Source organism: Penaeus monodon, chromosome 41, assembly GCF_015228065.2.
Source record: "Penaeus monodon isolate SGIC_2016 chromosome 41, NSTDA_Pmon_1, whole genome shotgun sequence".
Lineage (NCBI taxonomy): Eukaryota > Metazoa > Arthropoda > Malacostraca > Decapoda > Penaeidae > Penaeus > Penaeus monodon.
Window position 1 is genome coordinate 15921742 of NC_051426.1, and position 15000 is coordinate 15936741.

The following is a 15000-nucleotide window of genomic DNA, read 5'->3' on the forward strand; positions in this document are numbered from 1 at the left end:
AAAAAAGAAAAAAGGGAGGAGAGAGGAGAGGGAGAAAGAGAGAGGAGAGAGGGGGGAAAAAGAGGAGAGAGGGAGAGAGAGGGGAAAGAAGGAGAGAGAGAGGGAGAAAAAGGAGAGGAGAGAAAAGAGAGTGGCAAAGGAGAGAAGTGAAGAATGAGAGAGAGAGAGAGAGAGGGGAGAGAGTGAAGAGAGAGACATTGACAAAGAGAAAAGGGACAGAGAGAGAGAAAGAGGAAAGAGAGAGGAGGAAAGAGAGAAGAAGAGAGAGGGGAAAGAAAGAGAAAAGAAATAGAAAGAGAAAGAGAGAGAGAGAGAGAGTGACAGAGAGTGAGTGACAGTGAGTGATGGACAGTGAGTGAGTGACAGTGAGTGAGTGAGTGACAGTGAGTGGGGTGACAGTGAGAGAGTGAGTGATAGTGAGTGAGTGACAGTGACTGACAGTGATTAAGTGACAGTGAGTGAGTGAGGGGAGTGACAATGAGTGAGACAGAGTGGACAGTGAGTGAGGCAGAGTGACAGTGAGTGGGGACAGAGTGACAGTGAGTGAGGCAGAGTGACAGTGAGTGAGACAGAGTGACAGTGAGTGAGAAAAGAGTGACAGGACACCCCCACACCCTTACACAGAGAGAGAATAAGAGAGAGTGAGGGAGAGAGACAGTGACAGAGAGAGAGAAAGAGAGAGAGAAAGAGAGAGAGAAAGAGGAGAAAAGGGAGAGAGGAGAGAGAGAGAGAGAGAGAGAGGTTGAGAGGAGAGAGAGAGAGAGAGGGGGGGGGGGGGGCCGTGACAGAGAGAGAAAGTGACCGAGACAGACAGTGACAGAGAGAGAGAGAGAAAGGAAAGAGAGAGAGAAAAAGAGAGAAAGAGAGAGTAATGATAATAATAATCTTCATTTCCAATTTACATTGGATATTATTTACAATAGAACTTAAAATACAGATACAAAAGTACATCCAGTAATACACTAGTACTTTAAAGTTATCAGTAGGTATATGGTAATCTGCAGTAAATTGACTAATACAATATTATACAATAAATAGTATAGTAGGCAATACATATAAATATAATATAATAGACAGTATACTATCGATATCACAGTTATTATCACACATTGAGAATTATCTTTGTTTGTGCAGGAGATATTTTTTCAACCTCTCACCATTAACATTTTTGTACCAGTCAGAGTATTTGTTCGTGTTACAAATGAATCATTAGTTTGTCTTGTGTTGGTCCCTCTTATTTCATTCACAGTAGAAATATCAAATAGCCAGTCGGGTAGGTGATGATGCAAGATTTTATAAACTAAAATACACATGTCATATGAGTATTTGTTGTCCACTCTTAACCATTCCAGTTGGTTAAAAGCAGGGGAAACATCGTCATATTATTTTAAACCGCCAAAGGCAACACTCGCTGCAAAATTTTGTTTTTGAACTCGTTCAATCTGGGTTTTATTTGTTGTTCCCCATATTCTCGAGCAATAATCTATAAGCTGAGTACTAATGTTTGTGCAACCATTGTTCGTGTGGCGGTTTCGAACCATTGCCCTATTCTATTAAGATACAGTAATGTACCAATTACTTTTTTATGCATTTCATCAATATGCGAGTTGAAGAGCATATACTGATCAAAGTAGACTCCTAGGTTTTTGACAACTGTGCTCGGTGTTATAGAATTTCCATTGAAGTTTATGGCAATATCCTCTTGTAGTTGTGATATATAATACCGTGAACCAATAAATATGAGTTTTCTGCTCATTTAGTAGTAATCCATTTCTTTGAAAGTACATTTTTACTGTTGATTAGAGATTCTCTGCTCTTTCTATCAAGATAATCTGATAGGTCATTCACATAGATTGAAAAAAAGAATTGGACCTAGGACAGATCCTTGAGGAACACCAAAATTGACATTTCTTGGAGTTGGCAAAACATTCTTGATTCTTACCAGCTGTGATTTATCCACAAGATAGCTATGAAACCAGAAAAGATCTATGTTTAGTTTTAAACATTTGTTGATTAATATCTCGTGGTGAACACTGTCAAAGGACTTGGAGAGATCAAGAGAGTAAAAGAAGAGATATTTTCTTGTTGTCGATATTGTTTTAGACCTTAGCTGATATCTTAAGGAGAGCGGTTTCTGTTGACAGCTTTTCTCTAAATCCATGTTGACTATCAGCCAACAGTCGGTTTGACTCCAGAAAGGAAATCAGCTGATTGGCGACAATTTTCTCCAAAATCTTAGAAAATATGGGGATATAGAAAAGATATAGGCCGATAGTTATTAACATTATCGATGTCACCAACTTTGTGCAGGGGAATGACATGAGGGATTTTTCCCTAAGTAAGGAATTGTTAGTGACAATTGAGGTATTGAGATAATCATAATGTAGAACACAATTATGGCAGTCAATCTCTTATGAAGCGATATGAAATCCCCTCCGAGCCATATGAATTAAATTCTTCTAATCCTTTTATAGTTAGAATAGTTGTATTACAATCCACAGGTCTGAAAAAAATAGTGGAGTTTTCATTGAAGTTAAGAGATCCATTAGCAAAACCATTAATATCAGCTTCATCAGACGTCAGACTTGCTTGTGGTTTTTCGAAAGCAAGTCTGCCAGCATTTGCAAAGAAGTGATTGAATTCCTCCGCTCTCTCGTTTAGATTTTTACTGTCATCAATTCGTATAGAACTAAGCTTTGTTTCTGGAATCATCTTTCTGATAGTTTTCCATGTAGCACTTATATTATTCCTTTCATTTTGGATTTTTTCTCTCTAATATTGCTTTTTGCTTCTGTCAGTAAGAGATTTCACGCGTTTCTTTTCTGCCTTGTAATATGGCGTAAATCCATATTGAAATTATTTGCCTTAATACATTTTCTTATCTATCTTTCATCGCAGCTTTAATGTCACCCGTTATCCACGGTGCTGAAGGTCGCGTTATCTCCCTAGTTACAGTTGGTGCACAATTGTCCAAACATTCTTGGAACGTTTCAGTCAGATATTTTACTTGTGCATTTACGTCATCAGTTTGTAGAATTTTGTTAAGGGTAGGAGCCGGCTCTCTTCGAGTAGTAAATTACAAAAGTAGTTTTTCTAAGGCAGCGAAAAGTATGAACCACTGGCTGTCTTTTTGGTTTGCTTAAATTCAGAGTAGCAGCTATTAGCTCAGGATCTGCCACTGGGCTTGGAGATATTTGGACATCACTTATCATTTCTGGTTTATCGGTAACCAAGAGATCAATCAGTGTTGCAGAGGTGGAAGTTATCCTTTTTATCTATGACCTGTGTTAGTTTCACGTTCTTAATTAATTTGGCCATTTTATTATCAGGTTCTAAGAGATTGTCATTAAAATCACCTAGTATAAAAATGGACTTATTTCACAGACAAATATTCTTGAAACAAAACATAAAACATAAGTGAAAGACGTAACAGGTGCATGAGGATGTCGGTAGATGCATCCAACAATGGTAGAAGGCAGTTTCCTGTGTTGTATTGAAATCCAAATATCTTCAACACCTTCTACTTTATCAAGTCCTGTGGTTACTTCTGTTACCTTAAGATCATCCCTAACATATACACACACTCCTCCACGGCCACGGTCATGGCGAAAAAACATTGAAAGAAGATATATTCACTATAGAATTACTTATACTTGGGAAGAGCCACGTTTCACTAATACATAAAATATCCTCACCTCTCTCACTGACTAGCATTTCTATTTCATCTTTACGACATAGGAGTGATTGAGCATTAATATGTACAATATTTACAAGGTCCTTGTACTGTTTACTTTTATCAACTTCGGCACTGTCTTCATGGCCAAATTCCTATGCACTGTAATAGTCGCAAAGTCGATTTTTGTGGCCATACAAATGGCAGGAGATGCATTTGACTTTGTAGTCGTATCTGCAATTAGACTGTCTGTGGTTGAACTCGCCACAGTTAAAGCATCCCTGGCGTGGTTGTTTGGTCGATGCCTATTTTCCCCAAAGGGATGTTGATTCATCGTTCTATTAACTCTAGACATGTGATTACCACTGCCTCTTATATTATTAGATATTGTGTTAGCCTATCTCTTTCTACTTTGAGTTCGCCAACGACTATCAGCTATCAGGGCCCTCTCATCATATGATAATTGTCTATCATTATTCTGTTTAGAATTATTCTGTGAGGGCATACGGTTCTTTTTGGCATCATTCCAATTATCCGCTAGTTTAAAGAATTCACATTGCCTGTTCTTGCTGCAAGTAGCCTGAATAAAACCTAAGCTATTCATTATTCACTTTTAAAATGTACTTTTCACCAAGTACTGTACCGAGTGGGTGAATAATAATGCGTTGTTAGAGCCATTCATAAGATTCTATTAGAAAAGAGTGACGTTTACAGAAGAAACTGTCCAAAGTGAGAAGAGTGAGAGTGAGAGAGAGAGAGAGAGAGAAAGATTAAGTAAGAGAGAGAGAGATGACATGACAGAGAGAGGAAAGTGACAAGAGAGAGAGAGAGGAGAGAGAGAGAGAGAGGGAGAAAGAGAGAGAAGAGATGGAGAAGGAGAAGAGAGTAAAAGAGAGAGAGGGGAAAGAGAGAAAAAGAGAGGGTGAAAAAAGGGAAAGGGAAAGAGAAAGAGACAAAGAAAGAAAGAAAGAGAGAAAGAGAGGAGAGAAGCTGTGACCAAGAGGGGGAACAGTGAGAAAAGAGAAAGAGAAGAGAAGAGAGAGAGAAGAGAGAGAGGGGGGGCTGTGAGAGAGAGACAGGAGAGAGAGAGAGAGAGAAGAGGAGAGAAAGAGAGAGAGAGAGAGGAGAGAGAGAGAGAGAGAGGAGGAGAGAAGAAATAGAGAGAAAGAGAGAGAGAGAGAGAGAAGAGAGAGAGAAGAGAGAGAGAAGAGAGAGAGAGAGAGAGAGAAAAGTGACAGAGAAAGACAGTGAAATAGAGAGAGAGATAGAGAGAGAGAGAGAGAGAGAGAGAGAGAGAGAGAGAGAGAGAGAGACAGAAAGAGAGAGAGACATTGACAAAGAGAGACAGTAACACAGAGAGAGACATCAAGTGATCATGAGAGAGAGAGAAAGAGAGAGAGAGAGAGAGAGAGAGAGAGAGATAGAGAGAGAGAGAGAGAAAGAGAGACAGACAGACAGACAGAGACAGAGAGAGAGAGAGTGAGTAAGAGAGAGAAAAAGAGAGAGAGTGACAGAGAGAAAGAGAGAGAGAGACAGTGACGGAGTGAGACAGTGACAGAGAGAGAGAAAGAGATTTGATTTGATTTTATAACATTTATTTACAGAACAGTGTACATGCCCTGCAAAAAGCCAGGGTAAGATACCAAAGTATCTATCCAACTGGCTGTGCTTCTATTCGTGTAGAGGGCTATTAGTCAAACATTATTTTAATATACATGCCTGATGGGCTGTGCCATTATCACTATATAAAAATATCATTTGACTGGTAAAAGCCTTTTATATCACTGATCATGTCAAAGAAAAGACCTTTGTTTTAAAAATAAATTAATAAATCAAAAAGTGCTAATCTGTGAACGACTATTTGATCGATAGAATGCAATTTTGTAAAACGAGTAAAAGGGGTAAGATTATGCGACTTGGGCGCCTTGAAAATTTTTGAGGGAAATATGAAACTGGTTTTGCCCCCAAAAAATTGCATCCTGTACTATTGTATAGTGTACTGATATCCTATGCAGCCTAGTCAAAGTAACCTCTGCTAAAGATATAGGGTTTTTCTATACTGATGTCCCAGCAATACTCCGCAATGCCAAATAGTACCATGTCCGTCTTTTTTCATCTTTCGTGGTCCAGCCCTGACCCTAAAATCTCAAGCCCGCTAAAACCGTTTTTTTCTTTTGGTTGAAGATAGGGGCACTACATTATGGTCTTCAGGGGAAAGTGCAAATCGGCTAAACGATCAGCTCTGTCACACAATGATTTTTCCTATATGAGAGGGATCCTGTATAGTGACACTAGGATCCCCGGTTCTGATTTTTTTAGAAATTTCGTAAGGATATTTCTAGTTCCCATTTTTTTCTGCTTTAAATGCGTAAACCCTAGGGGAGAGCGCCCTGGCTGCAGAAAAGACGCCAGGTGTCGTTGCTGCCCCTCCCTTTTTTTGGGGCTGATTATGGCTACTGATGGGATCATTTTTGTGTTTGTCCTTTGGAAAATACACACACTTTCTTCAAAATCCATATCGGGAATTAGTACACCAATCCCTTGCTCCATGGGGACCAATGGAGGCACACAGTGTTTGAAAGCGGGGATGTGAAATGAGGGGGATGTTTTATGTATCTATATTTTAAAGAAAGGGGCTTTTATTTTTCCTTTTTTTGAAGCTGGATTTGGCCCTTTTTAGTTTATCAATAAAGCATTACAAGTTCCCCAAAGGGAGCGAAAGTACTTTTTCTGGATTGAATAGCTTCGTTGTTCCATACATTGAAGAACATAATAGTATGAGCATTTTTTATTTTTTCCATTCTAATTTGGAATGTATGAGATTGGGTATCGAGGTGGGGTACCCTAATTCTATATTTATCTCGTTTGAGAGTATATTGAAGTTTTTGTAGTCCGGGAATTGCAGGAGTCAAATGCCAATATGGTTTAACTTGGATACGCGACTTGAAAAAGGGGGAGGTCTAGCTCTTTCCTCATGACGAAAACTTTGGCATCATTGGGCCCCAAGTATAATTCCATGGACTTTTCTGTAAAACTTAAAGGGGGTTTGGGGGACTTGGGGGAAAAACTTTCAAGAACTGGGCTTGCTGTCTATCTGGCCCAAAAGGGAGATATACACAACCCGGGGGGACTCTCAGGAGGCACCTATATATCTGTTCAGTATTGCAATGGTTTTAAACGCCAGGCAGCTTTTCCTTGATGTTTTGAACAATACCCTTTGGAAAAAGCTGCGGGACATGGGGGGAGCAGTCCCATAACACCAAAATTTTTTATAAGTGTCATTCTTGAAATATTTGTCCTCCTAACCTGGAATGTAAGGTAGTTTACGAGTCTCGAAATATATTTTATTTTTGTTTGGGGTTGACTTGAGACCGAGGGAAGCACACTTTTTGCAAAAGCTCCGTAAATGAACCCCCCCCTAAAAATACCTGAAAAAAGAAGTCATCACATATGATGTGATGCTGCATGGTTTTTCCTAATCATGTTATTTGCAAAGAGTGCAAAAGTTTTTAACAGTGTAGGGGGCAATACTCCCCCTTTGGAGTCCCCTAGTTCTAATTCGCCATAAGCACTGTAGTGCCTTGGTACCACACTTTGGCTCTTCTCAAAATAGATAATCCTTAATCTATAGCAGAACTTGCCCTTAACTCCCCAAGAGTGTTTTCATGGGGATTGTGTAGGGGGGCTCGTCGAATCTCCCTTAAAATCTATGAAGTAAAAGCTCTTTTCCCATTTGGGTACTGTCAAAAACACTTTTTGGTTCCTCTCCCTTTTTGAAAGCCAAAAAGATGGATGAATCAGGTCCTTGATCTGTGGGTAAAGATAAGGGGGGATTCTTTCACGGTTTTAGACAGGCAGGCGTCAGAAAAATTTGGTCTATATTCTCAGGCCGTCCTGGTTTGGGGGGGAATGTGGTTGCTTTTTCCAAATGGTAGGAAGATGCCTGCTGTGAAAAGGTTAAGTTGAAGAGATCAAAAAGGATTTTCCCCTTTACCTGTCCTTTGCAAAAAAGTCGGATGATGTCATAGGTTCCATATCCCCAGGTGCAGGGATTTGCTAGTTTAATGGCGCGGGGTTTCTTCCCTTGTAATGGTGCATCAGCCTCATCAAAGAGGTGACACTGACAGCCGTTTTCTTTTATATGGGGCCCCTCGTATGGTAAATGGAAGACTTCAGTAAAGGTCCTCACACCATTTTTGGGGAGTATGAGGCTACCCTTCTGGAGTGGGGGGGGTGTTATACTGCACGTTTTCCCTTTTTTTGCTTTTTCTTTCCATACCTTATTCAGGGGTGTCAGGAGTCAGTTGTTTCCCTGCCCGGCTAAACCTTTCCTCCCGTTTTGATTTATTAACTCATTGATCTTTTTACTAAAAACAAAACATCCCTACCAAGTACGGTTTTTTCCCCAGGTGTCGTAGTTGACTTACTTAGATCGTATGAGCCTTCTAAGAAGTTTATCTCAGGGTCTTTGTTCATTGTTGTGCAGCTACCTCTGGGGGGTAAGACCCGTTTGGCAGGGGTTTTTTGGTGTAGCGAGTAATGTGTTGCCCAAATTTTTGACGAGATTTCATTTAAAATGATCCAGGCTGGTAGGGTAAAGTATTCTACCAGCAGGCAATTCTTTCATAAATTCATCATATATTTAGTAGCAAGGTGGTACCCAAAGGCGTGGCTGGGATGGGGGGTCCTTGTAAAAGGAAGAGTTAACTTAAAGCCCCGTGATCACTAACTAAGAGGGAGACTTTTGCAGTGCTTGGTATGTGTGCTGATTGTATAGAGCATATAGTCCATTTCCGCCCAGATAAAGGTTTTTTTTTAAAGGGGCATAATAGGTGTATGGGGTCCTAGTATTTTGGAGATAGTCATAATAAACCTTACCTTTTTGCCAAAGGTACTTCCCTCGGATAGGGAGGATGGCGAGCTTAAAAAACCCCACCAATAAAAATTACATATGTATCATGCATCAGGGGGTTTAGGTACTACATCACTATCATTGGATTGTATACTTAATGATGGTGATAGATTTACCCTCAAGAAATTTTTTAATATTAAATATTCAGTACAGGGGTTGTCAGATTGTCATCAAACACTTTCGATGGAATTGAGTTCTTTAGTAAAACCAAAACCCTCTCGTAGAGGGATTAGCAAAATTTGGGCTGTCTAATATTGATCCTGCAAATTTTTTCATAAGGCACTATTTCGATTCCGAAGGCAAAACACATCAAAATTTTTGGAGTAAGGTACTGGGGAGATTGCTTTGGTTTCTGTAAACTGTTTATGCCAGGTAAAATTTCAAGACTTACTTTGAGACATTTTATTGACCTTTCCAAGGCCCACTACAGGTGATGCTTTGTTTACCCAGGAGGAACGTAAAAAATCCTTTCCTGAAAATAGATTGTGGGCCCTTTTCTGTTGCATATGAATCACTGTTTCCCTCCCCGAAGCAACACTGTAGCGATCCTTAATTTCTCCGTTGGACCCCTTTTTTTGTCCTGCTCAGTGAGGGCTGAGCTATACTGGTGCTGAAACTGGTGCAGCAGATGGCACTAGGGTTGGCGCAGTGGTTCGAAGTGGTGCAGAAGCTGTGCAGCATGTGGTGCTAGAGTTGGGTTTAGCTGTTGCTGATATTGAATTTACGGAGCTGGAACTCCCGTTGGTGCGGTACTGTGGCCGGTGCCATGGTTCCCCTTTCAGGGGCCACCACTGTTGACCTTCGCGGGTGGGAATTCCCTCACTCATCAACGCACGGGGCTGGGAGGGGCTGTTGTGGGGGGGGGGGTGCCTGTTTTTTTTTTCATTTTTTTTTTTTCCTTTGGGGGAGTAAGTGCCAATGGGAATTAGTTGTGCTCTTGTCGGCAGTTCACACATTTCCGAGGGATCATTTTTCCCTTTAAAATTTTCCAGCAATTTTGAGCTTCCCCTGTGGAAGGCGCGTACCGGCATCGCGGGTCGCCCGTGGACGGCACGTGGATCGTGGCCCCCCTTTGAACAGTTTGAGAAAACGGGGTCAGGGGTTTGAAGACGGCACACCTAAAAAGGGTGCCATGCCCTCAACATTTTTAACTTTGGGAATTACCTCCCCTCTACGTTATGATGACTCTCGGGCATCATTCCGTTGATTTATGCGTCTCGCATGGATATACTTCGTTTTATAGGTCATCTCTCCTGTTTTGATTTCCCTTGGGACTCGAACAAAGATTAGTCATTTCCCTTACCAAAAACTTTGGCTTTTTTAAGGACTTCACCCCCTCCCAACAGTTTTTTATTTGGGCAAGAATTTGTTCGTTTTGCCCCGACCTATCCATTTTTTCCTATTTTCAATTGAATTACCCCTGGCTTTTTGTACGGGTCCATTTTTAGGGGCCGAGAGACCCCGATACTTTTCCCCGTGTGTGCGAACTTTGTATCGTTTTTTGAAGTGCCGCATGTGCCGGGAGGGTAATTTACAAACAGAAGCTGCCCTTTGCTTTCCTCTTCATCCTCACGGGGCCCCACCAAATTTCCCCCTCACTGAGGAATCGATCTCCCCTCATTTCCATTTTTTGGGTTTGTCGTCGCGTCCCATCAGTGGGCGCGGTCTTCCCCGACCGCGGAGGGGGGGTCCCGAGTGCCTGTCCTTGAAAAAAAAAAACAGTTACACACACGGGTGCCTACGGTGCCTCGCAGCACACGGGGGTGTGCGTGGGGCTTTCGCTTTTTAAACTTTAAAGTTTGTTCTTTGTATCATGTAAAGTTATTATTATTGAACATTATCACACACTAGATCAATACACAATACAGGTTGTGAGTTCCTGATTGTCAAGGTATCACAAACCCTTAAGGAAGGTCACAAGGGCACGAGAGGCACTGTACACGTCCTTTTACTGTGGTGTCGTGCGTTAACTGGCGAGAAAAAAGGACAGAGCGAGAGAGAAAAGAGAGGGGGGGGGAGAGAGGGGGAAAAGAGAGAGAGAATGAGAAAGCGAGTGAGAGAGAGAGGACAGTGACAGAGAGATACAGTGACAGAGAAGACAGTGAAAGAGAGAGACAGTGAAAACACACCGAACCCTCAACAGCTAGGAGAAAAAGAGAGAGAGGAGAGAGAGAGAGAGAGAGAGCAGAAGAGAGGAGAGAGAGAGTGACAGAGAGAGAGAGAGAGATGAAATAGTAGAGAGAAAGAGATGTGACAGAGAGAGACAGTGACGAGGAACAGAGAGAGAGAGAGAGAGGATGAGATAGAGAGAGATAGAGAGAGAGAGAGAGAGAGAGAGAAGAGAGAGAATATAGAGAGGAGAGAGAGAGAGATATGTCGTGGATAAGATAGCGCATAATCTCGTGCACAACCGCGAGGCAGAGCGGCCACAATGACCATCCGTCGCAACATCAAAAAATAGAACTTACGGACGGTGGGAACGACGTCCATAAGCTATTTGTCAATGAAAAGATGGTAAACAGGATAAATGACCCATGACGTCCAAAACTGAGCACCTGACTAACAGAAGCTTCTAGAAGCCACGATAACGCAAACAACTAGTTGGAGGCGATCACATAGATATATTCCCCATATTCAAGTCTTGTATCAAGAAAATTAACACGGAAGGGGCAGATAACAAAATTAAAGAGTGATAAATACAGTTTGAAAAATTTTGCTGGTACTAGGAAAGGTCCTGAACGACAGATAGTTTTCAAATAAGTTGAAGAGAATTAGAATTATATTTATGATAATAACTGCTAAGGTGTGACAGGAGGGGGGCCCCCATAGCGGGGATAAAAAGAACGGTCGAGACAGACCAACGGAGGGAGTAGGAGTTTGGAGTTGGGTATTGAGAAAGTCATCCCTGGTAGCACCTTGCAGAGCCATGTCACTTTGGTGCATTTTTGGTAAGCCCTATTGAAAAAATCATTTTTAAGATGTTTTCTTTTGAAGGGTGAACATGGTGGACGGGAATTTGCTTCATTGACAAATGGTATTAGTAGTTTATATAGGTATTTCTTGATTGAGTATGACTATAATAAAAGGACCAGGAATTGTCATCTGCACTGAAGTTCAGTTTGAGAAGTAATTTTATATAATTGGATAATTATAGATTTGATTGTCAAGTTTGAAGAATGATATAATTGAAGACAGATAGATTGATTCCTAAGAGTACTGATATATTGAGTTAGCATAGAGAAGTAATGAATTAACTGATTTCTTTTAGAGATCTCAGCTCTAACGGAAGTGTGACTTAACCGTGATGATGATTGTTAATTTCCGGTTAGAGCGTAAGAATAAGTTTGTGGTTTGTATGTAATCATTAATTTTTCCTAGAATAATTTGCTTGAGTTTATTGCGGCCTTAGCATATTTATTCAGTATTATGATTGCCCTGATTAAGCCCAATACGGTTTTTAAATGTGTCCATTTTCAGAATGTACTCACTTACTTTTTGATGGAGATACTCTTGAAGTTTAAGTTAGTATTGTGTAAAGACATTAACTTAGTATTTTAATTGCCTTGGTATAAGTAATTCATCTTGCCTAAATATAATTCTCACTATTTTCTGTATTTCACTTTGCTTACAAATATTTTTATGATTTCAGTCATTGTATGTGAAGAAAGGAATTCTTTTATTAACTGCTTACATCTATTTTAAGCATTCACACTGGTTAATTAATAACAGCTTGCTTAAATTTATATCATGTAGTTTGTTGTAACAATTAGAGTAAAGTGGCAAGTTATTTGTTAAAGTTAAAAGATGGATATTTGATATGGTATAATTATTGTATTGGATTATAATGAACTCAGATGTTATATTATTGACATATAAATTTATGTGATTGACTTTACATGTTTACTATATGTAATACTTTACAGTTTTAAAAAATAGTTGTAGATTCCCTAATAAGTTGTGAACTTTCCTTTACATTTGTCTAAACAAATTTAATCAAGTTTAAAGAGTTAAGATCTGGGGAGAGAAATCGACTAGTATGAACTATTAAGATTATATCAGATATTGAGGAGATAATATAATATGGTGATGCAAAGAGGCAACAACAGGAGAAGAGAGAGGAGGAGAGAGAGGGAGAGAGAGAGAGAAGAGAGGGAGGGGAGGAGAGGGGAGGAGAGAGAGAGAGAGAGAGAGGGTGGGGGGCTGTGACAAAAAAGAGAAAGTGACGAGTGAGGAGAGAGAGAGAGAGAGAGAGGAGAGGGCAGAGAGGAGAGGGCAGAGAGGAGAGAGAGAGAAAGTAGAGAGAGAATGAAGAGAGAGAGAAAGAAGAGAGAAAGAGAGACAGTGACAGAGAGACAATGACAACACACCCTCACACAGGAGAAAAAGACAAGAGAGGAAAGTGAAGCACAGAGAGAAGAGAGAGAGAGAGAGAGACATTGACATAGAGAGAAAGTGACAGAGAGAGACAGTGACAGAGAGAGACAGTGACAGAGAGAGAGAGATAAGAAAGAGAGAAAGAGAAAAAAAAAAAGAGAGAGAGGTGAGAAAAGAGAGAGAGTGAGATGAGAGAGAGAGAGAGAGAGAGAGAGAAATTAACAGGAGAGATGAAAGTGACAGAGAGAGACAGTGACAGAGAGAGAGAGAGATGAGAAAGAGAGAAGAGAGAGAGAGAGAGAGAGAGATACATTAACAGAGAGAGAAAGTGACAGAGAGAGACAGTGACAGAGAGAGAGAGAGATAGAGGAAGAGAGAAAGAGAGAGAGAAAAAAGGAGAGAGAGGGAGAAAGAGAGAGAGAGAGTGAGAGAAAGAGAGAGAGAGAGAGACGGCGACACACACACACACACACACACACACACACACACACACACACACACACAGAGAGAGAGAGAGAGAGAGAGAGAGAGGAGCACGAGAGACGGACGAGAGTATGAGCGATGAGGAGAGGAGAGAGAGAAGAGAGAGAGAGAGAGGAGAGAGAGAGAGAGAGAGGAGAGAGGCGAGAGAGAGAGAGAGAGAGAGAGAGAGATTGAATGAGAGCAAAGGAGAAGAGTGAGACACTGACAGAGAGAGACAGGAAAAACCACCCCACACAGCGAGAGAAAAAGGAGAGAGAGAGAGAGGAGATGAGAGAGAAAGAGAAGAGAGAGAGAGAGAGGAGAGAGAGAGAGAGAGAGAGTGAGAGAGAGAGATGGAGAGAGAGAGTGAGACAGAGAGAGAGAGAGGAGAGAGAGAGAGTGAGAGATGAGAGAGAGATAAGAGAGAGAGAACAGAGCGAGGAGAGAGAGAGTAGAGAGAGACGAGAGATGAGAGGAGAGACATGTGAACATGAGAGACAGTGATACACAACCCCCTTCACACAGCGAAAGAAGAGAGAGAGTGACAGAGAGATGAGAGAGAGAGCGAGAATGAGAGCAAGAGAGATGCAGATGGCGAGAGCGAGAGAGAGGAAGAGTAGATGAGAGAGAGGAGAGGAGAGAGAAAGAGGAGAGACGAGAATAGAGAGGTGAGAGAAGAAAGAGAGAGAAAGAGAAAGAGAGTGACAGAGCGAGAAAGACAGAGAGAGGGGGGGAGGAGAGGGAGAGAAGGTGAAAGAGAGAGAGAGAGTGACAGAGAGAGACAGTGGCAGAGAGAGACAGTGAAACACACCCTCACACAGCGAGAGAAAAAGAGAGTGTAATAATATGTGGGAGGTGTATGATCCCAGTGGCTGGCACCAATGTAAAGATATGTGTGGGGTGTATGATCCCACACATACTCTGGTTCTCTGGTTTGTTCTTGAAGGTGTATCGAGTTAAAGTGTCGCTGGTCACAACTTATTATGCGAGATGTATGGTAGCAGGACGGGCAGGCAGGGAGACCTCCTGGGAGCGGAAGCGTCCGACCCACCGTGCTGGCAACGAGCGGTCTGTTCTTAACTGCCTCAGAACTTCTATGAACAAAATCGTTTTGAAACATATCATAATGAAAAAACATGAAAGAATTTGATGAACAAAAATTCCGATAACATATGGTCACATGGTGGTTTCGTGGTGAAGGAATCAAGGGGGAACTTACTATACAGTTGTGGTAAGACGAGAGTGATGGTGTGTACAAGACTAAAAAAGGTTCATGATAGAGACAAACATTGCTGAGTATCACAAAACATAAATCATTTCGAATATCGATAAAGATAGCGATAACAGTATTAGTGATTCAGAATAAGCATTTTCTGCGTAACATTTTGAGGTATAAACAAACACTAATTGTACACACAGAGACATAGAAGAACAGCATGTGGAAGGGGGGTTTTACAACAAAAGGATGGTGATTAGGGTTACTAAGGTCAATTTATCAAATTGTCACGGCTGTAGACCTGTGGGTCGGCTGAGGACAGCGAGTTTAAATAAGAGAAGGCACAACATGCTTCGTATGTGA